General features: G+C 46.4%; 1 protein-coding gene and 1 long non-coding RNA gene across 5 annotated transcripts in view; both read right to left on the minus strand.

Moving 5' to 3' along the window:
- Positions 1–21,399, minus strand: part of LOC142585399 (uncharacterized) — a 532,153-nt gene that overhangs the window by 468,247 nt on the left and 42,507 nt on the right. The gene's annotated exons all lie outside the window — the stretch shown is intronic.
- LOC142585398 (uncharacterized) lies at positions 15,181–19,919 on the minus strand. The gene is made up of 3 exons (XR_012829082.1): positions 19,662–19,919; positions 17,548–17,675; positions 15,181–15,512 (listed from the first exon to the last, which is right to left on the minus strand). It is a non-coding gene; the product is annotated as an uncharacterized LOC142585398 (long non-coding RNA).

Raw genomic sequence — 21,399 nt, forward strand, 5'->3', positions numbered from 1 at the left:
GCCGGAGAAACAGACAGCAGCAAGCACGTGCAGCGGCGTACTGCCCCTAACGGGGCCAGGAAAGCATCGCAGTATAGGACAACGTTAATCCAAACGCACCGAAAGAGTACAGCCAGAAGCGAAGGCGATGAACAAGAGATGTGCGAGGCTAACTATAAACTAAATTCACCGGAAGCGAAGGAAAAAACGGCAGACTGCAAGACAGAGAGAGAGAGAAGGAAGATGTGGGGGTGCGGAGGGGGAGGGGGCGAATGCTGAGCTCTCAGCCGCCGGAGCCGCCAAAAACAAACGGCTTTCGCCGCCGGTCGGGTTAATCTCGCCCGGGCCGCTCATATACATAACACACACCGACGAGAGCGACCCACGCTCTGTGCGCAGCAACGCACTGCAGGCATAGCCAGGGATTATAACTCCGCCGCGCTATCGGGCCATCGTGGCGGGTCCTCGGTTGCGGGAGCGGCCGCGTCCGATAATTCAAGTGACGTGCTTGCGCGAACAGGTCGCGGGATTCGACCGAGAATCGCGCGCGTGCGCGCATATATATATGTATATATATAAAACGCCCGAGGACACCGATGCGAGAGCACAGCACGCGGAAGCGAACGACACCCGCGCGATACGTGCTTCTTGTTTTTAAATTCTTTCCGTCGTTGTTCTTTCCGGGCGTCGCCGCAGCAGGTTTGGTGACACGTCACAACGACGGGTGACGAGAATGCAAATTTCGCTTCCGTCGGGCCACGCGGGGGTAAACAACACGCACGGGTGTCGTCGAGGAAGGCGCGTTCCTCCACTCTTTTCGTTCGACTATGCACCACGTGTATATACGGTTACTGTTATTTGATTATTGTGTTTTGCGTCGTTTACCGCGTCGATATGCAAATCGAGCAAACTGTCACGCATATAGGGCAGCCGTTGGAGGGATCCGCCGGCAGATGTCGAAGGACGCGCGGCGCTCCGTAAGAATGTTGCCTGCACCAAATGCACGGTCAGATAGGCATAATCACCACGGTCATCGTCGCAAGAACGAAATAGCGAAACCATCTTTCTTTTATATATATATATATATGAATCAAGCTGCGAAAACGGAAGTCGAAACGCTTTGCTGACCACTGTCTACGCGCAGTGGCGTCTGCTTATAGAGCGGCTTCACCTAGTACGAAGTGATCTATGCAGGGTGTCCCAGCTAATTCCATCATCATCATCATCATCATCATCATCATCATGGCTACGCCACTGCAGGGCAAAGGCCTCTTCCGTACTTCTCTAACTACCCGGATCATGTGTTAATTGTGGCCATGTTGTCCCTGAAAACTTGTTAATCTCATCCGTCCACCCTTCTGCCGCCCCCTGCTACGCTCCCCTTCTCATGGAATCTATTACATGCCCTGTCCATGCCCATTTCTTTTTCTTGATTTTAACTAAGATGTCATTAAACCGAGTTTGTTCCCTCAATCCACTCTCTTCTTCCTCCCCCCCCCCCCTTAACGTTACACCAATCATTCTTTCCATAGGTCGTTGCGTCGTCCACAATTTAAGTAGAACCCTTTTCGTAAGCCTCCAGGTTTCTGCCCCGTAGGTGAGTACTGGTAAGACACAGCTGTTATACACTTTTCTCTTGAGGACTAACTCTATAGCCAGAGTTAAACATATGCGAATGCCACGTAGCTGGACTGAACAAAGGTAATGTTTGCCATCGCTCGGAGATACTGCAATAACTATTTTTCCCTTCCGCCTAAATATATAGTTAGTCTTAATTAATCAACTTCTCAAACATAATAATTAGATTAAAAGTGTCAATGAGAAAATTTTGGAGCAATATGAAAAACCCCCGAAACAGCTTTTTGTCGCTCGATACGTGCCACATAAAAGTGTTTTTTCCAGTCGCGCGGCAATTTTGCGTGTATTCGCGGGCTTCTTTCATGCTCGCGAAAACACTTTTATGCAGCGCATGTTAAGCAACAGAAAGCTGTATCCGGAGTTTTTTTATGTTGCTCGTAATCTCTCATTGACACTTTTATACCAGTTACAATATTTGAGAAGTTGATTAATTACGACTAATTAGATAATTTGGCGGAATATAAGAAAGTAATCTGAGTATCTCCAAGCGACGGCAAACAACATTACTTTGATTCTGTCCAGCTGCGTGGCATATGCGTATGTTTTTAAATCTTGGCGCATGATAGTTGGGACACTCTGTATATACAATACGCCGGTAGAAGTGAAAACACGCGCCTGTCCGAGCGCCAGACGAAGGGAGGGAATGGCTGACACGGTGACGGAACTGGGTGAGGTTACACAACAAAAAATCCGCGTTACATTAGCGTAATCCGAGCCCGAATGTCATGTCAATTGATCCATAAAGCAAATGGGGGGGGGGGGGGGGTTCAGTCAGAGATGGATCCAGTTTCGTATTTTACAATGAAGGCAAACAGACGCCTGTTCATAAGGGGGTGCAAAAGGGGGTGGGGACTCGAGGAGATACTCATGAAATCTATCCAGTGATCGATCCAACGAGCTGCAAGGCAGTAAAGTCTTCTTCAATGTAAGCTGCAACACGGCACTCGCGGTCGAGAGAGGTCCCTCCACAAGAGCACGGTGGCACCGACATACGAGAACACCGTTCCAATTAGTGGCATTTACAAACCATTTTTTTTTTTCGTACGTCGGCGCCACAATGTAGTCTTGGAGCCCCTGCGACCACAGCAACGTTTTGCAACTCACGCTAAACACGTCTGTGCGTTCATCTCCCTAGAGGTCCAACAAGGCAGTCCATTCTGTAATCCAAGTTCGTGTAGTGGCCGGGGTGAAACACTTTTAAAGCAAAAGCTTTTTTTGCCTACTTAAACGGGCTTCGTGCTGCTTCCTGGCTGCTGGGTGCAGTGTATACTGTAGGGTCCATCTCTATCTCAGCGGATATATGTTTGTGGATGTTGTCCAAGTTGTGGTGACGGTGAAGAACACAGTACAGTGACAAACTGACTCACGTAACTAACTCTTTACTCGACGAACTTGTACCCAGAACAACAAGCAACACTCGGGCGCAACGATAACGGCGAGCAAAGGCGGCGATCGTCGAAAGTTTGCTCAGCGGGTCAAAGCGCATCGGCTTCACACATACATGTCCCAGCGTAATCGCTAGTGCCTGCATGCCTTCCAGAAAGTATACTACACAATTCACGTCGCGCATACAGTCAGATTACACAAGGTGCAGGGAGAACACACAAAACAAAATCAACGATAACATTCGCGTAAGTTTCAATCGTGCAGGCGCGTCTTGAGCTGAGCGACAACCTTAAGTTGTTAGAGGGTGAAACGCAGCCCTGGAGAAAGTGATCAGTAAGTACACGTGTCAATATTGATACGAATGTCATATGGAACTGCCAGCTAAGTGAATGATACAACACTTGTATGCTGACCAGTTATGCGCAGCTCTGTTCTGCGCAACAAAGAAAAATATTTCCTATACATAAAACCTGAACATACGATGCTGCCTCAAAGCTACCTCTAAAAGCACACCGATCTGCTGATGAAATGGTGAACTACACTTAATGAATTCCTTGATTTAGCCACTCTGTATGTACCACAGGGTGTGCGGCCGTTCTTCGCCAGTCCTCCTGAATGGGCATATCCGACTACGATTCCTACATAAAACGTAAACATTTAATAATAATAATATTTGGGGTTTTACGTGCCAAAACCACTTTCTGATTATGAGGCACGCCGTAGTGGAGGACTCCGGAAATTTTGACCACCTGGGGTTCTTTAACGTGCACCTAAATCTAAGCACACGGGTGTTTTCGCATTTCGCCCCCATCGAAATGCGGCCGCCGTGGCCGCCGTAAACATTTCATAGCGGCTCAGAGATGCCTCTAAAGCACATCAACTTGTTAACAGAATGACGAATTATATTTGACGAGCTCTTTGATTTACTTTGTTTTCATTTAGCCATTGGGCACGTGCCGCTAGGGTTGGTGCCCGTTCTTGGCCAATCATCCATAATGGGTACGCTACACCGTGACACAAGAGGCACAGAACGTTCAATGCTGCGTCAATGTTCAATGTTGCCTCAATGTTGCTTGGTACGAGTCGCGCTTTTCTGCGTGTACACCTGTCGTCAGCCGTTCTTCCCCCGACAAGAGAGAGAGAGAGAGAGAAAGAAGACAGGAAAGGCTGGGAGGTGAACCAGACGCACGTCCTGTTTGCTACCTTGCACTGGGGGAAAGGGGTATGGGGATGAAGAGAGAGAGCGAAGGCAGGAAAGGCTGGAAGGTGAACCAGACGCACGTCCTGTTTGCTACCTTGCACTGGGGGAAAGGGGTATGGGGATGAAGAGAGAGAGAGAAGGCAGGAAAGGCTGGAAGGTGAACCAGACGCACGTCCTGTTTGCTACCTTGCACTGGGGGAAAGGGGTATGGGGATGAAGAGAGAGAGAGAAGGCAGGAAAGGCTGGAAGGTGAACCAGACGCACGTCCTGTTTGCTACCTTGCACTGGGGGAAAGGGGTATGGGGATGAAGACAGAGAGAGAAGGCAGGAAAGGCTGGAAGGTGAACCAGACGCACGTCCTGTTTGCTACCTTGCACTGGGGGAAAGGGGTATGGGGATGAAGAGAGAGAGAGAAGGCAGGAAAGGCTGGAAGGTGAACCAGACGCACGTCCTGTTTGCTACCTTGCACTGGGGGAAAGGGGTATGGGGATGAAGAGAGAGAGAGAAGGCAGGAAAGGCTGGAAGGTGAACCAGACGCACGTCCTGTTTGCTACCTTGCACTGGGGGAAAGGGGTATGGGGATGAAGAGAGAGAGAGAAGGCAGGAAAGGCTGGAAGGTGAACCAGACGCACGTCCTGTTTGCTACCTTGCACTGGGGGAAAGGGGTATGAAATGAAGAGAGAGAGAGAAGGCAGGAAAGGCTGGGAGGTGAACCAGACGCACGTCCTGTTTGCTACCTTGCACTGGGGGAAAGGAGTATGGGGATGAAGAGAGAGAGCGAAGGCAGGAAAGGCTGGAAGGTGAACCAGACGCACGTCCTGTTTGCTACCTTGCACTGGGGGAAAGGGGTATGGGGATGAAGAGAGAGAGAGAAGGCAGGAAAGGCTGGAAGGTGAACCAGACGCACGTCCTGTTTGCTACCTTGCACTGGGGGAAAGGGGTATGAAATGAAGAGAGAGAGAGAAGGCAGGAAAGGCTGGAAGGTGAACCAGACGCACGTCCTGTTTGCTACCTTGCACTGGGGGAAAGGGGTATGGGGATGAAGAGAGAGAGCGAAGGCAGGAAAGGCTGGAAGGTGAACCAGACGCACGTCCTGTTTGCTACCTTGCACTGGGGGAAAGGGGTATGAAATGAAGAGAGAGAGAGAAGGCAGGAAAGGCTGGAAGGTGAACCAGACGCACGTCCTGTTTGCTACCTTGCACTGGGGGAAAGGAGTATGGGGATGAAGAGAGAGAGCGAAGGCAGGAAAGGCTGGAAGGTGAACCAGACGCACGTCCTGTTTGCTACCTTGCACTGGGGGAAAGGGGTATGAAATGAAGAGAGAGAGAGAAGGCAGGAAAGGCTGGGAGGTGAACCAGACGCACGTCCTGTTTGCTACCTTGCACTGGGGGAAAGGGGTATGAAATGAAGAGAGAGAGAGAAGGCAGGAAAGGCTGGGAGGTGAACCAGACGCACGTCCTGTTTGCTACCTTGCACTGGGGGAAAGGAGTATGGGGATGAAGAGAGAGAGCGAAGGCAGGAAAGGCTGGAAGGTGAACCAGACGCACGTCCTGTTTGCTACCTTGCACTGGGGGAAAGGGGTATGAAATGAAGAGAGAGAGAGAAGGCAGGAAAGGCTGGGAGGTGAACCAGACGCACGTCCTGTTTGCTACCTTGCACTGGGGGAAAGGGGTATGAAATGAAGAGAGAGAGAGAAGGCAGGAAAGGCTGGAAGGTGAACCAGACGCACGTCCTGTTTGCTACCTTGCACTGGGGGAAAGGAGTATGGGGATGAAGAGAGAGAGAGAAGGCAGGAAAGGCTGGAAGGTGAACCAGACGCACGTCCTGTTTGCTACCTTGCACTGGGGGAATGGTAAAGAAGGAACACACAAGACAGGCGCGGAAAAGTTCCGCGCCTGTCTTGTGTGTTCCTTCTTTGTCCCTTGTTTTTGTTCGGTTACATGATGCATTCCGATATCGACCACCAACTAGCCCGCCTATCCCTGTTAAATATGCTACCTTGCACTAGAGGAAAGGGGTATGGGGATGAAGAGAGAGAGAGAGAGAGGGAGCATAGTTTCGCGCACAGTTGAAGGTTCGCAAGCATTGTGCATCGCCTTCGTACTTGAGGCATCGCTGCGTATATACGTCTGTCGATGTGCAGACGCCTTCTGATTTGGCGTTTGCATTTTGCCATATCGTGAGCGGCGTAGAACTTGAAACTTAAAAAAGAAATTGCGTGGCAATAGAGTTAATTGTGAACTTTTGCGGTGGATAAACATGAACATCCCAAGACTTTTGCACTTCGCATAGAATAAAGGTAAACGAAAGTGTACGCCGATTTCCAAAGCATTTAACTAAGCGCTTTACTAAAGCTCCGCTTGTCCTAAGTTCAGGCATATATGCGTTCCACCTGCAGAAATACATTTTAATCCCAATATCCTCTTCCCTCGCGCCTTGCATTGCAAATCAGATCAGTTATCCGGTTAACCTCGCCGCACCATTACCATTTGTCATTACTTCTTTCATTTTACTCTCTCGAAAAAAAAAAGCGAACGGAAAGGAGAACGAGTAACACCTGAGACTAAAGGCTTGAAAGTCTCGACACGCACATGTGAAAGTATCCCCTCAAATGATCGATGGAGAATGTGGTCCTTGTTTCGTATCCGGGAATTCCAAGGAGTCGACGGTTAATCGCGCTTCGACGGGCGTTCGAGAGAGGGCGAGCGAGAGAGAGAAATACACCAAGGAGGGAAAGGGAAAAAATAGCTATCGCTGGAGTGCTGTTTGCAGTGGCTCGACGTCCCAAGGTTGACGTAGCGTGACGGAGAAGCGAGGATCGCCCCGTGTCGCCCGTCAGGTCACGCGACGCTTGGCTGAGAGAAGAGAGCCTGTGTGTGTGTTGCGACCACATCTCGCGTGACTTCGCGGGAAAATGGGCGGGGCCGCGGAACGGCGCGCGTAATCGTGGTTGCCGCGCCGGCCGCTGGTCCTCTCTCCGTGTTTTAATTCCACCTGACGACGAGGCCGGGGCCCGCGAGGTGTGCGAAATAAACACGTAAAATCGATTTCCATGACAGGTACACACGATGCGCGGTACGCACAGTCCCTGTCAGAATCAACCCGAACGACGAAGACGCGTCCCCAGCAGTTTAACAACCACGGGCTGTACGGGGCAAACATGAAATGCTTTGGAAGGAAGACGCGTTAACGCCAGCGAAGTCTAAACACTTTTCCGCATCAAGGAAAACGAGAGCAACTTGTCCACATTTGATTCTGGCCATGGAGGTTACATCCGTTCCATAAAATATTGTAGGTGCAAGCGAAGTCTAAACACTTTTCCGCATCAAGGAAAATGAGAACAACTTGCCCCCATTTGATTCTGGCCATGGAGGTTACATCCGTTCCATAAAATATTGTAGGTGCAAGCGAAGTCTAAACACTTTTCCGCTTCAAGGAAAATGAGAACAACTTGTCCACATTTGATTCTGGCCATGGAGGTTACATCCGTTCCATAAAATATTGCAGGTGCAATATGCCTTTAAAAGATGATTGGGGACTTTAATGCGACTAGCAATATTTCCTACTATGTGCGCGTGATTCGTGGCGGCATCTCTTTTATGTTACGATGACTATTACGATGATTACGATGACGGAAGCAACGAGACAGAGGCAGAGTTCTGATATGTCATAGAAATTGATGGAAGAGCGGCACACACCTGGTCACACAAGTTGACGTGAGAGAGGTTAGACACGGACAGGCATATCGACAGACATATAACGCAAACTGGGAGAAGTTCCCAAAGCGCGTGCTAATCACATTAAAAACGATGAAATCTTGCTTGGGTAAAATTGGTTAGTAATTATTATAAGCGATTGGCCTGCTGAAGTGAAAAAAGCTCGCTGAAGCATATCAAAATCGCAATTATAGGCTTCGGGTTAAGTTTCCGGCTATTAAATATGAAAGTTTGAAGAATTCAAAGTCAGGGTAGCAAAAATAATACGTTGGGCTTTGCATTCGAGGCACACTCGACCAGAAATATCCAGCACGCCCTCCGCTGGAGAAGTAAAAAGGCGCTTCAGGCATGTTCGGGTTAAGTATGAGGGTGACTCTACAGTAAGGTCTATTCTTAAAGGGAACAAGTAGATGGTAATGAAGCCGATGTAACTTAAACACTTCTCCTTTTCCTAACGAATGAAGAAAAATGCTGATATAGACGTATTAGGCTGACATCCACGCATTAAAAGATAGTCTGCGTCCTTTCTAGTAATTGTTTCGATACGAATTGGCAGACAAATAATGAATGGATATGTTCCCTTCAATAGTGAGCCTCATAGTGCACCTATATGATTTCACCACGAGATTACATTATAGCGGCTTTCCAGCCACTCTGGCATCTTGGGCAATATAGTCGACAATTTATACGCACGGTCGGAGCATACTGAAAATAAAGCATTTCTGATACATCTTTCACGATGCGATGAATGCAACAGTCGGCGTCAAAATTAATGTCCGAATATCAAAAAATGTGTGCTTTGAGACCTGTTCTCGAGACTTCATTTTAACTGTCTTTTATTCGAAAACCAGAGTTTAAAGTTCCACCAATTAACGGTCAGCCGTTCCGTAGAAGCACACTGTGATACAATTGTAAAACAAAATGAACAAAAGTGTAAACCTGTCTATAACTCACGCCCTTGGGCCCTTTTGGGTGTAAGGATGAGAGTCATAGGCAGGTTTACACCCCTTTTTCTTACTTTAAAGGGTGCAAATTATTTTACAGTGCGACGCTACACAGAAGGCGTCTATGCGGGCATATGCATACGGGAATATGGAAATGCGCCATACTCTCCGACTCGCAATCACAAGAAACTGAGCACTTTCTGCTGCACGCTGTTTTCCTAGTATAGCATGAATTGCCGAGGCTTACACTTAATTAACTAGAACCTGTCGAAAGCCATGGAGCGCTAGTTCAGTAGACATTCTGATGCTGGAGGGTGGGGTCTCGGGTTCGATTCCCGGCCGCGGTGGCTCCAATCTGACAGAGACGGAGTGAAATAAATAAAAAAAAAAGCCTACACTGGATCACCAAAAAAATTTAAAATAGATGCCAGCGTAGACGTGTTAGGTTGATATGCACAGATTAAAAGATAACCTGCGTATAGACATTCAAGTAATTGTTTAGCAACGATTGGTAGACATAATAAATTCTTGTTCCCTTTAATACCGAGCGGTGCAGAGGATAAATAAAATAAATAAATCGCCTACTTAAACTCGGGCGCACGTTCAGGAAAACCCCACGCGCTCGAAACGAACCCGGCGTCTATCGTGACCCAGTGCGCAGTCTCGCGACGTTCAAACCCCGCTGACGAAGACAGACGGCCAACACGCTCCAGGACGCGAGCCAATACGCATGAACGGGGAAATGTTCGAGCGATATGTAGACGAGGAAACGTCAGCGCATTGACGTCACCCCCCCCCCCCCCACCCAAGAAAAAAAAAAGGTCACTCTCTTAGTGTTGTTACGTTTCGCCTACGACGCGCGGTTTAGCCGGCGCGATTGCAACAAAGCGGCAGACATTTTGGCCCGTTCGGCGTCGCCGCTACGCTCCCCGCCAGGCGTTTCCAGGCGTTTCCAGGCGTTTCCAGGCATGTTCCGATGCCACGTGTCTTCATGTGCGTGTGTGAGTGTATGTGCCATTGTGCCCGACCGGCGGCGATAACGAGAGCCGAGGTCACCTTCTCCTCCCAGTCATTGTGCCCGACCAGGGGCGCTACGAGAGCCGAAGTTACCTTCTCCTCCCAGTCTTTGTGCCCGACCGGCGGCGCTACGACAGTGTGCGTCACCTTAGCCCATTGTACAATCACGTGCTCGTCTATTGAGGGGTTCCTTCTTGCCCTCAACTGCGAGAGTATAAAAACAGCTGCCCCCGGACGCCAAAGAGAGGGCTCCGATTTCTTCTGTTGAGTAAAGTGCTCTCCCGTCTCTCTACTTCGGTCAACCTGACCGCCAACTCTTTGCGATGTTAAAATAAACAAGTTGTTTTGTTGTTACCAGTCGACTCATGCTTTGCCGGGACCTTCGGATGCTTCCAGTTGTACCCCAGGCCGCCAGGCCAACGCTACCCTTGGAGCTTGCGACCCAGGTACAACCACGGGCGTCAGCGCCGAGTTCCCAACAAATCGTACCAGCGGGTGCGACCACAACAACTCGTACCAGCGGTGCGATCCAAACAGTGTGCTGTTCCTTGTTTGTCATCTCCTACACACCAACCGCGGCAGGCGCATGCGCAGATGCGAAGTGGAGGAGCGTCATACAGGTGGCGTGCTTCCGGACAATGCTTAGGTAGAACACGCCGAAGGGCACACGCCTGATATATTGTTCGAGAACGCATGCGAAATGACCTTTTTATTGTTTAAGAAGTACAGAAGCCTCTGTCAGATAATATATTTTACACATTTCTTATTATTTTTAAATGTGTGTGCAGTAGAGGTTGGCATCACTGGTGATGCCCGCTACTCGCTCTCTTTTAGGCAAACGGTGATTATAAGAAAGAATTGGGCGCCCAAAAAAAGAACAAACGAGGGGGAAAAGAAAGACACAGACAGTACATAAAGATAGGCAGGCTCAAACAAGCACAAGAAATAGGTACGACATCAGCATACAAGGTAAATATAGGTCCAAAAATCGCTAACGCGGTGTTCACATCAAGTCCAAAGTGGCACGTGACACGTCACAATCCAGACTTTGCGCGGTATTTACACTTTCCTGGTTGTAAATCAAGAAAAAATAAAGCATCTGAATCTGAGTCAACAGGTGCAGACAGTGATAACCCCTCCGCACACATCAACTTATATATTTGTTTGCATGCTTTTAAGATACTGCCCCCTCCCCCAACCCACACACACACACACACACACACACACACACACACACACACACACACACACACACACACACACACACACACACACACACACACACACACACACACACACACACACACACACACACACACCAAGCACATCAAAGTACAGTCCACGTCAAAAGCTTACGGCAGAGTTGCGCCTAGGATTGTTTAATACATATTTTTACACAACAAATGAGGGCATTTTAGAAACGGCAGCTGTCCACTGTTCCAAACGCTCGTGCGGGCAATGGCTTCCGGAAGTTCAAAACAGCGGTGAAGTGCAATAAGCAACGAGCAGCGGAGGTTAGGGAGGCATTTTCTGATCCACGATGCAGGAGATACATGAGTCAGCTGTCCTTCTACAGCTTCGCGCGACATCGAGTCCACCTATCTCGCAGTGTGAGGTGTGTGTCGCTACCCGATTTTATGGCCCCCCCCCCTTTATTTTTGTACTTCCATGGTCTACGTTCTCCTGTTCGCTTGATTCTTTCAGCTGCATGCTTATATATTGCGATCCCTGCGCAATAAATCCAGATTGTCAGTCCAGTCAATGCTGCGAGTGTGGGGCCTTATACCGTATCCTGCGTTCTCGAGCTGCCCTAGCTTTTACGTTTCCGGAAACAAAGCGAAAGAATGTTTACAGTATCTGAGAAGATCTTCAATTTCTCAACAGCACGCGAGCGCAGACGGTGAAGCAGTATAAGACAATATGTCGTTCGCATATAGATACAGGCCGAGAAATACGAGCACCACGGCGCATGCTCAGGCTGTATGCGGAGGTACTCGAGCTCTTGCTCAAATCCCGCGGCCAAATCCCGCGGTTGTAAACGCATGTCTGTTTCGCGCGTTCAAACCGCCTGAGGCGAGCAGTGCGTCATCCGTGACGACGCAGTCAGACGGCGAGCGATTTCACTGCTCCCAGTGAGGCCGCGATCAAAGGAAGCTGGAACAGCTGAGTAAGACGTAAACGACAGAGGTGCCGGGGTCTCTCTATACACGCGCGTGCAGTAGTTTGAACGATAAAAATAGCAAGATCTACTTCCAGTGTGGGCGAACTGTCCTTTGTTCTTTAGTTTTTACATATATTTATGAACGAAAGTTCGGGAGACGTCGCTTGCTTTGACGTCACGCATGGCTAGACGGGGTCTCATCGCAGCAGTCCTACACACTAAACATTTTAACACCCTTAAGGGTGTAAATCAGTTTGTCGCCAGACGAACACCCTAAGGGTGCTGTTGTCTACACCCTACAGTTGGGGTGACACTATAGCACCCTAAAGGAAGGGTGTCCAGCAAAATAAATTTAGGGTGCAAGGGTGCTCGTCCAAATTAACACCCATCTGTGTGGGTGTTGGAAGGGTGTGCACCCTTTTATTTCTAGCGTGTATGGAAGGCAGATTCGGCAGTACACGCCTTCAATTACTACTATGTACAGCGATCCACGCGCAACTATTGCGTGTGCCAGAAGGTTCAAGTTCGGCTACCAAATGCACTGTCGAACAGCCGGCCTTGAAGCTTCGATGGGCATACACAACACCTATACGTGTGGATCACATTACATATTAGTAATTCATGGTGTATATTGGAAAACCTGTCTTCGCTGCACAAATACAAACTAGCAAACTTGACACTTTTGAGCATGTATATCAACACCAAGGTTATCACGATTTCCATATCCAAATAACATGCGACACAGACTGGTAAGATATATGCTGCATTTTCAAGAAAACGCAAATATATTTATTGCATGCTGCAAATACAGAGTACAACATATACATAAATCACATGAAATATAAACATGCACAATCACCAAACACATCGGTAAGTACAAGAACATGTACATTCCCCACAAAGGTACCTAAAATATATGTATTGATCAAATCTGTTATTAGAGAAGAAACTATGTATAGCGGCACTGAAAGAGCCTGGGTTGATTCGCAGTGTTTTGGGCCACATAAAGGAATAAATTTTTAGTATTAGGCTCCAGTGAATGAAAATTCAAGTTTTGATGCTTTAAAAAAAGGCATATTGCAAAGGTGAATTAGGGAATTGAAATGCAGAGCAAACGCACAAGAAAGACACCTGTTATTTTGTACACTAATGTAATTGCAAAGCATTATGAAAAGTTTGGAAAGTCGATGTAAAGCATAACTGGCCAACATTTTTCAGACTGAAACAATACTTTCCAAGCATAGACATGTTTTAAGTGAGGTTTATGCCAGGAGCCTTATTGCTAATTTTCTATTTCCAACAAGATTACTTGAGCACAAAAAATACGTAGAATTTTTTAGTGCCTACATAGTTTGTCCTCTTTTGTGAAACGAGAGTTCTCTGGGCTAAAGGTGCTGTGTAGCGGTCTTTCTAACTACAAAACCAGTTTCTATAAATTTTTCTTTTGTAACTCTAAGGCACTGGTACATATACAATATGTAGTTTGAAAATAGGTTCTTTTCTTACTATAAATCAAAAGAGTGCATATTCCACATCTACTAGTGCCTGGGTGCAAAGTGCAGTAGGAGGCCTGATAAAAACAAACCACTGTTGATTAAACGATTTTGCTAAGCACAAAATGTGGACAGTGTTTTAAAATACATAGTAAATTTCTAAATTATTTGCACTTAGATGCAGTAATTCAAGATTAAGGCATGCTATAGCATGTGAGCATGCAAATTAGCAAATATGGTTTAATAAATTAGCCATACTCTGGTTACTAAAAGAACACAGGCATAGGCAGTCATGCAAAAGTTCAAGTTAAAAATCACACTGTTAACATTTGCCAGCAAATGGTCGTATCAAACATTATAATTATATTGAACAAGGGTAGTTTCTTGGGATAGTTTGCAATTAATGAGATAAAATTACGTACAGCTTGAATGACAAGAACTGCGAGAGATGACAGACTGCGCTGACTTCCAACAATACTTAATTACGTTGCCACATCATGTGTATTTGTACAAAAGTGGGCATGCGCAGAATATGAGTCACAAGGGGTGTCTAACAGCAAGTGACTGTACTAAGAGCATCGTCCTTTGAAAAAAATAAACATGAGAATTTCTATCTGTTGAGATACAAGACTTCACTAGGGGTCAGCACGATAGAGGGGTCACTAACGCACACACTAACCAGTTTTCTAGTGGAATCTGCTTCTATAGTTACCCGGATGACCTGTGTCTCGCTAAAGCTTCCGTACCTTCAAAGAGGGGCACGCAGCCGCAGTCCCAGCAATGGATGCCGAAGTGGCCTTGTACAGCGTTATGGACGTTGTTATCGTGCTCTCCTAAATGATTGTTTAGGCGCCTGCCTGTCTGTCCAACAAAGTCAAATGAGATATTGTAAAGCTTTGCCTCCTTAACAGCCTCAATAAATCTTGCTCACACGAGATGCAACATAGCGTTGCTGCACAGGCTGATTGCCTTTCTTGGGTTGGCTACCCTTTGGCCTTAATTTCAGCCATAGCGGAACAGCTTCTGAAGTGCACAAAACATGATGAGCGCGCTCGGTCAAGGAACCAGCCGGTTGAAAGACACAGGTTTGCAGTGCTACCGTATGTTCATGATGTCTCCCATAGGCTAAAAAAGATTAGGGAACCTGCAGAAATCACAGTCCTTTTCTCAGCCCCGGAAAAGCTGGCAAGGCTCTGTAAGTGTGTAAACGCGCCTAAATCACGTGAGTTGTTGCTCTGCCGGGCACAGAAAACGTTTTGCGATGTGTGCAACGAATGTGGTTTCCCAAATTCCCATTTTGAGGCAGTAAATATATTGGACAGATAGGCAGGCGCCTAAATGATCGTTTAAGAGAGCACTACAACAACGTCAATAACACTGTTCAAGGCCACTTGGGCATTCATTGCCGGGACTGCGGCTGCATGCCCCTCTTTAAGATACGGAAGTTTTAGCGAGACACAGCTCACCTGGTAAATTATTGAAGCTGATTTCACCAGAAAACTGGGTAGTGTGTGCGTTAGTGCCCCCTCTATCACGCTGACCCCTAGTGAAATTTTGTATCTAAACAGATAGAAATTGTGATTTTTTTTTTTCAAGTGACCATGTTCTTTTTACAATGACTTGCTGTTAGAACACCCCTTGTGACCGGCTTTCATTTTCTGCGCATGACCCCTCTGTGTATACACACACGATGTGGCAACGCAATAAAATATTGTTGAAAGTCAGTGGAGTGTGTCTCTCGCAGTCCTTGTCCTTCACGCTGTACGTCATTTTTTATACTGAACAGCCAATATTGATTCAAAATTAGAAAAAGATAGTACACATCTGAGCTGCAAAAATGCAAGTGATGCAGCAAATGGCCTTTAGCTTTCTAAAAGAAAAAGAAATGTTCACGGTTAACCACGAGGTGCAGGGACTCCATTCTCTGAGCATCTTGACCAATAAATGCAGCGCATGGCATTGCTGGAATCTTGCATCCTGCATTAGCAACATAAGAAGAGAAGCATGAGAATTCAGTCCGTGCAATTACACATGTACTTTGCGGAAAATTTGATAAAGCAACAAGCTCCTCAAAGTAACAAACTTAATGTGACTGGGCAGAATGCACCACTCAGGCAACTGGGCAAGACAAGTGAAAGGTAGAAGTTTCTATTTTGCAAATTAAGGAATTGCATGTTACTGTGAATGCTAAACCACTATGTCATTGTGAACACAAGGCACATACAGCAGCAAAAACAAATTTACAGTAGCCTTTTCACCATAGAAAATAAGAGTGAATAAAGTTTAAAGACTACAAATGACATCTCTCAACAACAGACATTTGTCCAAGAGTGTGTATGTGACCTTAATACAAAATTGACATTATGAAATCTGCAATATATCTGCATTACACTTTATAAGTACTGCAGGTGAGAAGCTTACGGGATATGGCACATTAAGAGTGAAATGCACAAGGCATTAAAAAATGACTGTTTTTACACAACATTATTACACTAGGAGACAATGAGAACTGTTTTACAGAGAGTGCACACAAAATGAAAATGAGGGAATCCCCACTGGCATTCTCATTTGCCCTGCAATACATGCATCCAGCCCAACAATATCCAACTCTCCAATGCAGTTTATTAGACACTTTCTGCATCCTAAAATTTATCGTGTATTTCTTATTTACTAATTTAGTAAAATTGGGCATTTTGGCATACTTTCCTCGAAAATTTAGCATGTGTTGTCAACTATTTTTCTTAGAGCACGCCCCCTTCTTTCAATGGGTTAGCTTGGCAATGCACTGACAAGTAGTATTCCCTTATTTAAACTTATGATCCGTCCTCATGCTCTAAACTGTGATGCCACTCCGATGCAGTCTATGTTAATCTGTGACCATTTACATGGTCCTTCTTTCTGTAGCCTCTCAACTAGAGCCTGAAATTTCTTGTCTCCTAGAACAATCGTCTTTCTTGCCCAAAACATATTGCACGGTTACCCCTCATAGGGGGGGGGGGGGGTACTGTATATGAGTTTTCACATATTCAATGAACCTCAGAGACACAACCATTTCTCATCCTGTGTTGCTCCTACCCGCATGAGTCACAATGGTTGTAAATTGGCTACCTGCCCTCTCTCGCTTAAAAGTACATTTTGCATGTGGAAAATAACCACAAGCATCACATTTCATTGAATGAGTGCTCCTGTGCATGTTTTTTTTCGTCCTGTAATGGCTAAGTTCAACATGGTCAAGTTGTTTGAAAACTGTCTAGCCTCAACCAATACTTTGTGTAGTTTCAAAATTATGATACATTCATTTTTCAAAACTTGTCCCAAATTAAGCATGAGACATTTTCATGATGCAAATGAGGTAAGGTTGTGCTCAGAGACTATGATAGGCCTGCTATATCCTGCAAAACTATGTGAAATGAAATATGCTTGCAATTTTCGTGAGCAGCTAGCTCAGTACAATTAGGCACATTACCTGCGGAAACGTTTTTTTAACGCTCCCGAGAGGTCCTGGTTTCTTGCAATTTCTTCAAATCCCTTGCAGTCTAGATTGCGATCCGGTGCATTTTGATTTTGATATCGTATTCAAAATAAAAACAGCTGAAATTTTAAGGTTTTGATAATTATATGGGAATAAATTAAAGGTAGAAGAGTGTAATGCAATGAGCAAATAACAAGCTCATTGCAGAGAGTAAACATATATTCCTTTCCTGCAAATAAATTGGTAGCAGGAAGGTCATACGAAATTAGCAGTGAATGCACAATAAAGAATATGATGCCACAATGCCCCAGCATTCTGTGAATATTCTTGCACAAAGAAAATCCTCATTATGAAAGACCATCAAGAAAATGCAAATGTATACTTTGGATCAGCAGTCATACCTGCAGTATGCACTGTACCATCGGCAATATTTACAACCACAGGCAACTGCACATCATATCAAGCTTAGGCGGCCAAGGAGCCTGAGTTTTAAATTATAACTTGACTTATTATATTACCTACACAACTATATCTACTTACAATGTTGTCTTCTCAACCGCTTTCAAGAAGACATTAACCATCTGTCTGAAGGCGAACGCAAGTGGCTTGCTCTTGATGGGGGGCGCCAAGGCTGGGCATTGTGAAATTGCTGCTACCATCTGCATGACCTGCGAGAAACGACGCTCTAAGTACAAGATAAACAAATGCTATTAGAGCAAAAGACAAGATCATTGGCAATGAGCCTCGTTTTGGTTTACACGAGAAAAGCCAAGAATATGGACTTTGTGCTGCTTACTGAAGAAGAAGCAAGCCTCCTTCCAGATGTTGCAGTCATGCATTAAGATTGTCACACAGCTGCATGCTTGTATGCTGCTGTCGCCAGTACGCCAGTATGCTTTGAAGTTTATTATTTCAAGTGAAATTGATTATTGTGTTTTCTTGCCAATTCTTGGCAAACAGACCAGCAATGAAATAGCTCACTTACACACATACTCCCTTTTGAGGAGAATTCACACACACGCACGCATGCATGGGCGCACACACACACACGCACACACATGCCTGCCACATGAGCAGCTTCCTGTGCTTGACACACATACATTTTTTTTTTATCCTGTGTCACTCCTACTGCTAAGGCATAAAAAATCCTTTGTGTTACCAACCCCAAACTCCTCAACCTACACCTCCAGCTTAAACACTTTCTCGAGAGCCAGGACAAGCCTTCTAGCTTCCCCAGTGCTCCAAACTGTAGTTACGAATTTCGATAGGGCTATAGGCGACAGCTCTCGAAGGGCATGCAAATTACCCGGAGACCTAAAGCTTGTATATGATACCTCTAAAGCACAACACTTCAAATTTTCAAAATTCATTAAAGCTCCTGAAGACAATTGCTATATACGTAGAACGTCTCGAATAACCTGCCGCTAACAATTTCAGCGGTTGTTTGCATCAAAAGAAATGTGGGCTAATGGGAAATCCACGTCTTTAAGATCGGAATTATTGTAATGGCGAAACACACTACCAGATTTCTTAATCATTTATTTATGCTCTGGATGTAACGTTCCTTTCACAATAAAAAACAAGGATATCGATTCATCAGGGCATGGGAGGAAAAAGGACGAAGCGTATACTTGGTGCCTTCCCACTGGTCCTCCCTAGAACAGCGCCTCATACAGCAGTTGTCCAGGGTGGCTTGAAACCAAGCTCGGCTTTCAGGCGGGAACACTCGCTGCACCAAATCGGAAGAGTTTTATTGCGAGTAAAACTCTACCGGCCTCATGCAATACATACGCACGCACAAAAAACGCACCCACACGCACACACAAGTATACGCACACTCAAAGCGCAGACACAAAAGCGCGCACGCGCACATTGATGAACACAAACAAGCACACATACATGCATGCAGGCAGACACGCTAACACGTGCACGCACACACAGCGACCCACAGACAGCACACTCACAAAACACGTACGCACTAGACACGCGCAAACACGCCGGCCCATACAAACCGGCATGTACTGAACGTACGCGCGCGCGCACGCACGCACGCACGCACACACACACACACACACACACACACACACACACACACACACACACACACACACAAACAGCGAGCCGAGCGCACGCACGCACACACACACACAAAGCGAGCTGAGCTGAGCGCACACACAAATCAAGCCGAGCGCGAGCACGCGCACACGCACAGACAAGGCGAGCCGAAAAAATGCTGAAGGCGTCCGGCAAGCAGCAACAGCAGCACGCGACCGCATCAGGGAGAACCAATACCGCGCCGGTTCCTTCGAAAGGTGGCTAGGCCAGTCCTTTTTCTACGCGACGCAAAAGTGGTCGACCACATTTAACTGAAGTGCGAACGACCGTATTACAAGCAGCCGCGCTGAACGCACAAGAGAATCACATCAATGAACGTTCAAGCGCTGAGAAACAAAGCGTAACTATGCAGGCGCACCACGCCCGATGTAGATTTGACAAACATTAGTCACACGGGACGCGATCGAGGTAGTTAACTTGCCCTAGTAGGAGTGCAGCTGCTCTTGCTCTTACATTAGCGAATTATGAATTATGCTACGAGATCACAGTGAGATATTTCTAAAGCGAACAAAACAAATACCAAATAAACGGGCACTTGCCTGAAAGTTTCCATCATGCCAGTACTACCGACCGGGCACGTTGCAACTTCTCGTTTCAGCCTTCGTGGATCCATCTTCCAGTGCGTACGAACGCTTTGCTTTGAAGTGGGGCACGAGTAATACACAAAGCATGGGCCACATCTTTTTCTACCCCGCGCGCATAACTAATCACACGTTTAAAATTACTTCGCACAGCGCGCGACGCGAACGTACGCGAAAACGAGCATGATGGCGCAGCTTCCGCCTTCCCGTCCTGCCGCGCGCCGAAGTGATGGTACAGCTACAGCGTCGGCCGTCACTTCCGGTCGCTTTTCATTGGGCATGGGCGGCCGCGCAAATTGAACGTTTATTCAGACAGGTTTGCTTGCTCGCATGGCCGCCTGTTTGCTGCTGCTTCGTTGTGGTCTCTAACTAGAGCGGCGAGGCGCGTAGTTGCTACTACGTTTCGTGCCGGGCATTTTATTTTGGGGTGGGGGGCGCAGTCTGTGCTGCATCACTGAGGGTACAGTACACAAATCGGGACCGTGAGCGAGACGATCGGCGCTCTTCTGCTGGTGCGATTAGGTTATTCGCTGCGTCCGAACGAAGCAACTTTGCGAGGTCACAGCGTAGTTTTAGCGATATCATGGCTCGATAAAGACGCTCACATCTTGGTCGTGCGACAGCGACGCGTAAACATTCATGAGGAGACTGAAGACTGCGTTTGCAAGTGCGTATGCTCTGGATAAGAAATTACAGCTTTGACGACACCAGCCCTTAATATATAGGCTCAGCCTTACAAGCTGTATTTGAGGACTTAGAAAGCACTTAGAAAGCAGATCAGTAGCTTAGTCAACCTCTGAATGAATTAGGCAAGGTACGTGGAAATTCGGGTTTGAGAACTTCCAACGTGATCTCGCCTCTATAAGTCTTTTTTATGGATTCACCATGCAAATTGTACGTTGATGCCATTGTACAGCAGAGGCTCGTCCAACAGCACGTCCCTGTTTGTTCAGCAATGTATCCAAACAGCTTCTTCCATTTCACCACTTTTTGTTGGGCTATTAAGGGCACCGAAATATTAGTGCAGAATTGCGCAAGTTGCTCTCGTGTTTTCGCTCTGCTACTGCAGTTTTTCTAGAAGTGTTTAATTGCATGTTAATATTCCTGTGAGCACGAAAAATAATGGTAATGGAATTGTAAGTGAAAGGGCGTTCTTTTTCTGGATGATACATCTTTGGAGTGGCCGTCATGCCAGTAACATCAGAATCCTTGAAGAAATATCGACAGTCACTTAGGAATGGGAAAACTTAATCGCTTCACGCATCTACACTTGCAATTGTCACGTGACCATGATACGTTAGTTCATACATTGTCACGTGTTCTTCACAATTCTACCTTAATCTCCCGTAATCCACCGTGCTATAGTTTGTACGAACCTTAATGCAATTTATTCCACCCTTATTCACGTTAGTTCACATTATTTACCCATAATTGCTCATACTTAACGTTTTTGTATTTACTACCTTCTGTATCACTACTGACGTCATACAAGACGGTGAAGACTTCACATTTTATTTATTTATTATATACATTCAAGGCCTAGTAGGCACAACAGAAAGAAGTGGTGAAAATATGCAATAATTGCAATGCAGCGCAAAAATAGAAAATCAAACCATAAGATAATTTGAAAGGCGACCTTGAATTAGTGGTGTCACAAATTGAGACTGTGGAGGCGGGAAGGCGGTTGCATTCAGTG

Source organism: Dermacentor variabilis, chromosome 6 (assembly GCF_050947875.1).
Source record: "Dermacentor variabilis isolate Ectoservices chromosome 6, ASM5094787v1, whole genome shotgun sequence".
Classification (NCBI taxonomy): Eukaryota; Metazoa; Arthropoda; class Arachnida; order Ixodida; family Ixodidae; genus Dermacentor; species Dermacentor variabilis.